The sequence below is a fragment of the Hydra viridissima genome, unplaced genomic scaffold (assembly GCF_058129835.1).
Source record: "Hydra viridissima isolate aposymbiotic clone 2 unplaced genomic scaffold, HvirCarnegie_v1 scaffold_4, whole genome shotgun sequence".
Lineage (NCBI taxonomy): Eukaryota > Metazoa > Cnidaria > Hydrozoa > Anthoathecata > Hydridae > Hydra > Hydra viridissima.
The window spans coordinates 4,375,044-4,385,058 of NW_028324303.1; the positions used below are offsets into that span (position 1 = coordinate 4,375,044).

The 10,015-nt window shown below is 34.3% G+C and overlaps 1 pseudogene; it reads left to right on the plus strand.

The window, feature by feature from the left end:
* Positions 1–314: 314 nt before the first annotated feature.
* LOC149889471 (zinc finger MYM-type protein 1-like) lies at positions 315–1,572 on the plus strand (annotated as a pseudogene).
* Positions 1,573–10,015: the final 8,443 nt, after the last annotated feature.

Consider the following 10,015-nt stretch of genomic DNA (forward strand, 5'->3'; position numbering starts at 1 on the left):
TCAAAATGAATTTATCAAAGAGTGTGGAAGAATTGTCCGCGGTGCCATTATTAAAGAGGCTCATATGGCAATTTACAATTCCATTCTTGTTGATGGAACGCCTGACGTCTCTCATACTGAGCAAATTGCCTTTGTTCTCCGCTTTGTCTACTATGGCATTGATAAAAGATGGGTAGTTAAGGAGCGTTTTCTTAGGGTCGAAAATCTCGAAAAAAAGAAAGGCAGATATTGCCAAGCTAATTATGGACCTCTTGGAGCAAAATGACATCGATCTGAAGAACTGCCGAGGTCAAGGATACGACAATGGTGCCAACATGTCTGGTGTGTACAAAGGAGTACAAGCGATCATTCTTCAAAGAAATTCTAAGCTTTCTATATGCCATGCAGCGCTCATAACCTTAACCTAGCTGGTGTTCACTCCCTTGAATCTTCTGTAGAAATGAAGAACTATTTTGGCCAGATTCAGTTACTCTACAATCTTTTTAGTGGAAGCCCTATACGATTGAAAATCTTGACCGAGACGACTGGCTTGTCTCTTCAAAACCTCGCAAACCCGATGGAGTGCACGCATTGAGGCTGTAAAGCCGTTGGTTAAGCGACCCAGAGAAATTCTTCTTTCTTTGCAGAAACTTCGGGATCTTGATTTAACTAGAGATATTTTGAATGACGTAAAATCTTTGGAGAAATGGATTCAGTCATTTGAGTTTATTATAATGACAACCTTCTGGTTCAAAACACTTCAAGCAATAAATTGTCAGCGTGTCATTTCAATCAGAAAGTATTACTCTAGATGATGAGATGAAACTTATGAGGACTCTTATCGAGGATCTTACTAGATTTAGATCTTCTTGGCCCGAATTAGTTATTGAAGTACATTTGGTTGCCTCCGGTCTAGCAAGCTATGGATTTCAGTCAAAATTAGTTCCAAAAAGGACAAGGAAGAGAAAATTGCTTTACGAAGAAGCAAGGAACGAAGTTCATTTCTACGAAAACGATGAAAAGCAATTTGAGGTGAACGTGTTCAACACCACTCTCGATACTTTAATTCAACAAATGAGAGACAGATTTCAAGCTGCAGAAAAGACGACGAACATTTTCTCGTTCCTATGGCTCTCAGAATCAAATAGTAGGTGGAGTGAAGAAAAAGAAGTTGAACAACCTAACGTGGAGGAGAAATGTAAAACTTTGGCGCAAATCTATGTGAGTGATGTAGATGAAGACAAACTTATTTTAGAGGTCCATCATCTGGATACTCTGAAGCGCGCCAATCTTTTCAGTCCAAAAGAAAATCTATTAAATGGAATCTATCAGAAAGGTCTAGAGTCTTTCTTCGAATCAATATGCATTTTTTTACGTACTTTTAACACGGTTCCCGTTTTCATCGCCGAAGGAGAGCGGTCTTTCAGTTAGCTTGGCCTAGTAAAAACAACATTAAGATCTACAATGAGTCAAGACCGGCTAACTAATCTCCTAGTTATATCTATTGAACACGATCTTGCAAAAAGTCTGTGCTACGACGAGGTCATTACGAATTTTGCTATGAATAAAGCCCGGAGAGTAAACTTCTCTTGAAGCATTAAATGTCTATTACATTTAAAACTTAAAGTTACTTGCAATATAAATAAAGTTCAATAACATGTCTATTTGTGCATTTCTTTTTTAATATATTAAAAAAATTATTATAGGCTTCCTCGACCCACGCCCTTAGAATTCAGTAAAAAAAGATTAGCATTTGGACAGTACTCAAACTTTTTTTGGATTCGGTTGATATGATAGGGCGCTAGTGAACCCGGTTGATATGATAGGGCGCTTTTGACCCCGGGCGTCATTAAAGATCGCGGCGGGCCTGTATACACATCCCTTATATCAAAGCTAAAAAAACTGAAATGGAACTATTTCGTCCGAAAAAAAATATCATTTTTAAAAATCTCATTTTTTAAAACATTGTTTAAATGATAGCTTCATGTATTTTGCATTTTTTACTGTATAAGTAATTCTTTCTACTGAATTATGAAATTTTACTTTTGTTTTTGTAATATAAATTGGCTTATGAAGTTATTTGTCTACAAAAATGTTTTTATTTTTTTTTAAATTCTCATTTAATTACACTTATTGAATAAATTACAACTTATTTTTGCATTTTTTTGCATAAGTAATTTTCATCAAATCTTTCAAATTTATATCAACTTAACTTATATCAACCATAAATATTTTTGTTCTGGTGGTAGTTAGTAGAGTTTTCAAAATTGTGTTTTTATCAAAATTCTGGGAAACTGCTGTTGCTTATCTAGTTTGTTCATCATGTGACAACAAAACTAACTAGTTTAAAAATGCCAAATACATTAAAATCAAAGGCTGCAGGAAGACTGTGTGTATGCTTTACATGAAAAAGTGTACACGCAGCCTTACACATTTCTGATTGAAAGAATCAAAGAGCAGTATTTGTGTCAAATTGCCTTTCATGATACAAGAGTGCCTGAAGGCATTTGTGACATTTGCATAATTAGTCTTCAAAGAAATTATAATAGAGGGAATATCAGTCTTCCAACTCTTTTTCAAATTTCCACAAAATTCATTCGCCCCACTATAAAGAGTCAGATTTGTGATTGCCTGATCTGTAAAATTGGTCTTACAAAACTGAATGAAAAACACCCCTTGGAAAATTCGAACACTTCTCAACCTGAGAAAGTTGAAAGACAATGCTTATTTTGCTAGACAGTAGTTGGAAAAGTATTAATAAATAATTGCACTTAATATACCTTCAGAAAAAGCATACTCCAACTTGCTTCAGTAGACCCCAAAGAAGGTGAACAAGTTGCATAGGCAGTTATTACTTCTAAAGATGCTTCACCACATGGTACGATCAGAGTCACTCAGGCAAAAGGTGAAAGAGCTCATCCTCTTACACAAGGTAAAGTTTTTTTTTTTCAATGCAAGTTATTTGTTTTAAGATTGGAAACAAAAGAAGTAATACTAGGTATAGGTGCGACTAAAGAAACTTTTCAAAATTGTTTATTTGTTTAAGTTTGTTAAAAACAAGCAACAGTTAATTGAAGTTTTCATATTTCATTTATTTTAATTATTTGCATTTGTTAAACACAAGTGAATATTTTTGAGCTTACTTTTTGACAGCAACTTATCAATGGTATTCTTTCAAACTCTTAGTTTTAGAAAATACAACTAATATTTGAAATATTTCCACTATTCATTACAAAAATAATTCAATGTAATTTTAGGAAACAAAACATCTCGTCAAGCTTGGGTTGGATGGTGTGGTGGTTTTTTCAAAACCAGTCTTTGCATTAAAGAGCTCAATACAAGTAGTCCCATTCCATGCCTACCCAGCAAAAAGAATTTGACTTTACCAAACTGCAGCAGACAGCAGTGTGAAAAAACAACTTCTTGTTGCAGTTGCTGAAGATGTACCAGAAAATTTTGATAATGTCAAGAAACTCTTGGCCTTGATCTGTTCTGAAAATTACCATTTGTTGTGTCATGTGATTTGAAATTGGAAACCATTCTCTGTGGTTTGCAGTCACATGCAAGAAGTCACCCATGCATATGGTGTCTCACTGGCGAAGTTCAGCAAATTGTGGAAATCTTTATACACTTGGATCACATCGAAATTGCTTTGAAGCCTTCAAAGCTGATGGAAAAGACTTGAAAAAAGTAAAAGATTTAAAAAATGTAGACCATGAGCCCCTTATCTCTATGTCAAGTAGTGAACTTGTGCTTGATATAATTCCACCCATGGAACTACATCTTTTTCTTGGTGTGGTTAACTTCCTCTACAAAGGATTAAAAGACAGGTGGTCAATGGCAGAAGAATGGCTTAATGCACTTCACATCCAAATCCAGCCTTTTCATGGAAGTCATTTTGCAGGAAATGGCTGCCACAAACTACTTAAAAATATTTATGTGCTTCAAAGGCTTGCTGAACGGAATTGTGCTTTCCAAATTTTTCGCATCAATGACACACTAAGAAAATTCGGAAAAGTTGTGTTTTTCTGTTTTGGAACATCTCTTGATGAGACTACGCCCAAACAATTACTTAATTTAAGAGCTCATTTACAACCTTGGAAAGGGAAAAAGTAACTCCCAAAGTTCATGCTGTGTTCTATCGCATTTCACAATTCCTTGAAAAACGAACATACAACTGAATCTCTGCTTTCATTCTCACTGGGAGCAATGCAAAAGAGCAAACAGCAAACCTTTGTATGGGAAATGACTAAAACTTTTTGTTGTGGACTACACCACTAAACATTTTTAAATTGCAATAGAAAAAACAAAATATGCAACATAAATTTTATGTTCATTTGTATTTGTCATTGATTGTTATTAAAAAGATGCATTATAAACTGAAAAATTTCATGTCATGTGTCTATTATCAGATCTAAGGATGATCTTCATTTTAAGAAATGCATTACTAATGCTGAAAAAAATGCAAAATATAAGAACTTGTCATTTACATTTATGTTTAATAAATTGATTTTTTCTCGGTTTATATAGTTTATTAGTTTAAAAGTTTCATTTCAATTTTTACATTTTTGATATCATGGGTATGTATACATCACTCCCTCCTAAGGGTTTCTCCGGAACATCAATTTGGGGTTGTAGCCTTCTCGGGCCATATATGATTGGTTGCTAACATATTTTTAGATAGAGTTATAAAACATAAATTGAACTTTTTCAATCCTGTTTCTTCAACAAACTGCACTCTCACCTAGAAATTTGTAGATTTGTAGAACGTTATGATTACTTGCTGAAGTCCTAAAACCAGACAATGAATTGAAAGTTAATGAAAATCCAGGATGTGGAGATGATTTTAAATTTCTTTTGACTTGTATGGAGCATCCGGTTTCTTCAAAGAACGGTACATAATCACTAGTGACGGATTAAGGCTTTATTGGCCCTAAGGCACATTTTAATAAGTGGCCTGAAAATACAGATAATACGGAATTTCCCACAAAAAGATGAAAAGTAAAATTTAAAAAAGAATTTTTATTAGGCAAAAACTACATAATTTTAAATTTTCGCGTTTTTATAACTGCAAATTTGTCAATTAGTTCTTTGAAGTTGACCTTGTTGAGCAAATCACTTTCAATACACAGAAGTGAAAGTACAGAAAGACGCCGTTGAGCCATTGTTGATTGTTTTGCATCTTTAATTCTTTTCAATTGAGAAAACGAACGTTCTCCTGAACAATTGGTTGACATCAGACATAAGTAGATCCAGAGTGCTTTTTCAGTATTTGGAAATGCTTGATATACACCAGAATTGTGCAGCATTTTAAACATCTTCTGAGCACTTGAATCAACTTCATTCTGTGCACTTGATCCTTCTTCACAGTTTCTCTGTTCTTTATACCAGCATATAAATTGTCGAAATTTTGTTGGAAAATCAGAACAAAGGATCTTTCGAGTACACAGTAACTTTCGAATACACAGTAACCATTCCTTTAATAGCAACAACTTCATTGCTACCTCGAAGAGGGAGACCTCTCTTACAAAGAAAAGTAATAGTTGCAACACAGCGTGACAGGATATTTCTCCAGTAATTGCGCTGCTCCAACATATTGTTGTGCAATTGCTCGTCAACTCTCCCAGCAGCAACACTTCTTTGACATAAAGTGAGAACTGATTGTATGTGCTTTGCACTGATTTCATGGGATTTTAAGTATTGTGTCATATTCTTCCAATCCTTAAATCCTGAGCCAGACAACTGTGACTGGTTAGATGAAAACAGAATGCAGGGAAAGCAGAAGACACATGTCTTGGCTGGAGAATAAACAAGCCAGTCACGATCAATGATATCACCATTTGGCAAAACTCGTTTGAAGACACTAGAATTTAGGAAGCGATTCACTCCACTGTATTCCCGCTTTGTTTCTGGATAACTGTCTGCCAAGTTTCGAAAATGGATTATTCCAAGGCTGATGCACATGTTACGCACATGATCTGTTATGTCACCAAAACTCCCAACATCATTGGGAATGGTTCCTGAACCAGTATCAGCTCTGTCTTCAAATTTTTCAGTATGTCCAAGTTCAAATGCAATTTTTGCAGCCTCTTCCTTGTGATCAATACCTACCTGAGATGTTGATGAGGATGGCGGGGAATTGAGAGTAATATTATCAGTAGCATCAACCTTGTTCGTGGCAGTGAAAAATAAATTGATTTTGGGTATTTTTTTTAACAGTTTATTTTCATCATGCATTTTCTTCTTAACTCCTTCGCTCGCTCCCAACCACCTTTGCGTATCGACATTAATCTAAAAGTAAAACGTAAAAGTGATCTTTAAAAACGTATTTTTATGTATTCAATAGCATAATTATTCGATTTAAAAATAATTGATTCATAAAGTCATATCAGAAAACGATGTAAAATTTTAAAAATTGATTTCTTGTGAACTGCATGATAAGAACATACAAAACCTATATATAATATAGATTTTAATATTCAAAATAATAATTTAAAATCAAACTACCAGTATACCAGAAGAAAATCATTTGATGAATTTGGTTTTGAACTACCGGAATAAACACCAATTATGAATTCAGATGATGGGATTTCTAGAATGCACCCACATATAACCCAAAAACATTTCACTGTGCTGTTAAAGAGAGGTAATCCATCAATAAATAGACAAAGACTCAACTTCGAAAGATCAGAATTTATATTTAGTTCAATTAAAATAATAATTACAACAGAAATCTAACAATAATGATGACAGTGTCAACATAATTCATTAAAAGTTATAGATTCCTAAAAGTGAAGGAACTACTACTAAATGCGGGTTCTAGGACATTGATACTTTTCCTATACTTAAGGGGTTCAGAACTTGAGCATTTTCCAAGATCTTTTTTTTAATCCTAAGTCTTGCCATAATCCGCAATGAAGTAATAAAATATTCTTGTCAGGTTCAAGGTTTTTTAAATTTTTCAAGATGGCGTCTTATTCCGAACCAAAGACTTGATCCATGAATTTAAAGTAGGGCTGAGGACAAGGTCACCACAAGGTGTTAATAACTTCTTGAAAGCCAAACCCTTCATTCAATTTTTTCAAGACGTAAAGGCACAAGTGACCGCAATAAGAAGTGTTTCCAAACTGAACCCTTTCGCTGTTATAATAAACTAGACTTTTCAAATAATTAACCAATTCTACAAGAGGGGGTTGAGCATAAGAATCGAAACTATATTTCTTATCACCATCTTTAAACCAGCACACCCAATGAAACCCGCCTGTTCTTGAGTCTCCTGTGTTGATAATCCCACATTCTTTCTTCTCGACTTCTTCGGCAGATCATCTCTCATAAAAACATCTCGAAAGATTTTAATTTTAACCGTTTAGCATCCTTTATCAATTGAAAGTTGGTTAAAGCTTCATTAGGTAAAATAATTCCTTCTACATCAATCCATTGAAAGTCGATCATTTTTTAAATTTGTTTAAAAGTTTATCCAAGTTCTAGAAAAAGATGAGAGAAGTTTATAGAATAGCTCCTAAGAATGGGATGCTTGAGAAGGGTGAATTAGGTCCAAGCAGCAAACCAGAACCGGCATATTTATAACCTTTTCCATTTTTAATGAAGAGTCCATCACCGTGAGTATTTTTAGTCCATGGAGTTATAAACAATCCGTTTCCACTTACAGTCTTAATCTTCATCCCATTACCATTTTATTTCCACTTACAGTCTTAATCTTCATCCCATTACCATTTTATTTCCACTTACAGTCTTAATCTTCATTTCATTACCATTTTATTTCCACTTACAGTTTTAATCTTCATCCCATTACCATTTTATTTCCACTTACAGTCTTAATCTTCATTTCATTACCATTTTATTTCCACTTACAGTCTTAATCTTAATTTCATTACCATTTTATTTCCACTTACAGTCTTAATCTTCATTTCATTACCATTTTATTTCCACTTACAGTCTTAATCTTCATTCCATTACCATTTTTGCTCAAGTAAACAATTCCTCGTCCAGCGATTTTATCAACCATAGCTGAGCCTGCAGAAGCTCCAACACCTGAAAGCAGACCAGTGGCAAGAGCAGGGACAACCTTTGCGGCTAGAGTTCCTAATAAAGGTAAAAGAGCTCCAATGAAACCTCCTTCCACTTTAGAGTTGTATGCGATTTGTCTTTTGCTGAGTTTAAGAGTGACACCTTTTCGATTGCGATATGCTTTTCTAATTTTGTTCAATTGCGCGTTAGTGACAGCGAGAACATGTTCACCGTCTAAGTCTTGATGAGAGAGTTTAATGCTAGCATCAGTTTTATCATGCATTGCTTTTTTAATTTTATCAGCTTGACCTTGTAAGATGTTAAGTTTGATGTTTTGATAATTGCTCATTTTTAATAGATAAAAAAATTATTTATTTCACTTCTCGAATATGATATCGTATTGTAACATCCTCTCCACAAAAATCAACCAAATCTCCATTTTGATCAAAGATGCGAGTAACCATTGTTGAAATTTCGAACAGTTTAACAAGAAGATAAATCAAATGCATTGGTCTCTCGATGATTTTAAAACCTGGACTAAGATTTGGATAAAAGGAGTAAATGCAATTTAATTGGGTTCCATTAATATAGGACGATCCAATAACGTTGTTAACAATTCTGATGGTGTTAATGCTTGAAATTCTAACAATATGATCAGACTCGTATTCGGAATTGGAATTTAATTTTTTTTTAGTAAACCCTAAAACTGAAGCGATGCTGTTCTCCACGTTAAAATCAATCAAATAATTCAAGCCAAGTTTAATAGTCGATTTATTCTATTCCTATTCGATGGATTCTATTCCTAACCCCACTCAAAAAGAAATTAACGAAAGAAAGCTTATTGCTCCAGTGATTAAAGCCAAAGCTAAATTCGGACTTGGTGTGAGTGATTTGAAATGGACAGATCAGCTTGCGGAAGAGCTTCATAAACCAGTCATTCATCATTTTAAAAGAAGAAGGGTGATTGTGAACGACATTGATGAAATATGGGCTGCAGATTTGGTTGATATGCAATCGTTTTCAAAATTCAACAACGGCGTAAAATATTTGCTCATGGTGATCGACGTGTTTTCAAAGTATGGATGGATTGTTCCATTAAAAAGCAAAACGGGTCTTGAAGTGGCTGAAGCGTTGAAAAAAATATTTGAAGAAAGAAAGTGTACCAAATTGTGGGTGGACAAAGGAAAAGAATTTTACAACAAGTATGTGAGAGCGTTGGGTGTGCAATTGTATTCCACTGAAAACGAGGAAAAAAGTTGTGTCGTTGAGCGATGGAACAGAACGATGAAAGAGAAAATATTTAAATATTTTTCAGCCAACAGCACCAATAAATACATTGACGTTTTGGACGAAATGGTGAAAAATTAAAACAGTACAGAGCACTCTTCCATCAAAATGATACCAGTTGAAGCAAGCGATGAAAAGAATAAAAATAAGGTCTGGATGAACCTAAATGGAAAGGTGCAAACAGAAAGACGAGAACCGAAATTTTCCATGGGTGATTAAGTGAGGATCGTAAAAAAGAAGTCTCATTTTGAAAAGGGGTATACACCGAGATGGACTGAAGAGGTTTTTAACGTGTCAAAAGTTCAGTATACAGATCCGCCTACGTATAAAATCGCTGACGCTAACGGTGAGGAAATTCAAGGTACTTTTTACGAGCAGGAGATGCAAAAGACGCATCAAGACATTTATAATTGAAAAAATCATTCGCAAAACCAAGAGCAAATCGCTGGTCAAATGGTTGGGATACCCAGACTCGTTCAACTCTTGGGTGGACAATAATGAATTGGTCAGTTTGCAAAAATGATCTAAAAATTTATTTTTAATATGTTAAAATGCATGCTCCTCACAAGTTTTTAAGAAATGTGGCCTCAGCAGAAGTTCATAGTTTAGATTTGCAATTAAGATATTAAAGAAAATACGTGAAATAAAAGAAAAAAAACCAGCTGATCCAAAATGGGAATGGCTTCGTTTAGTTAAAAAAAATTCCATCACTGTGAGAATA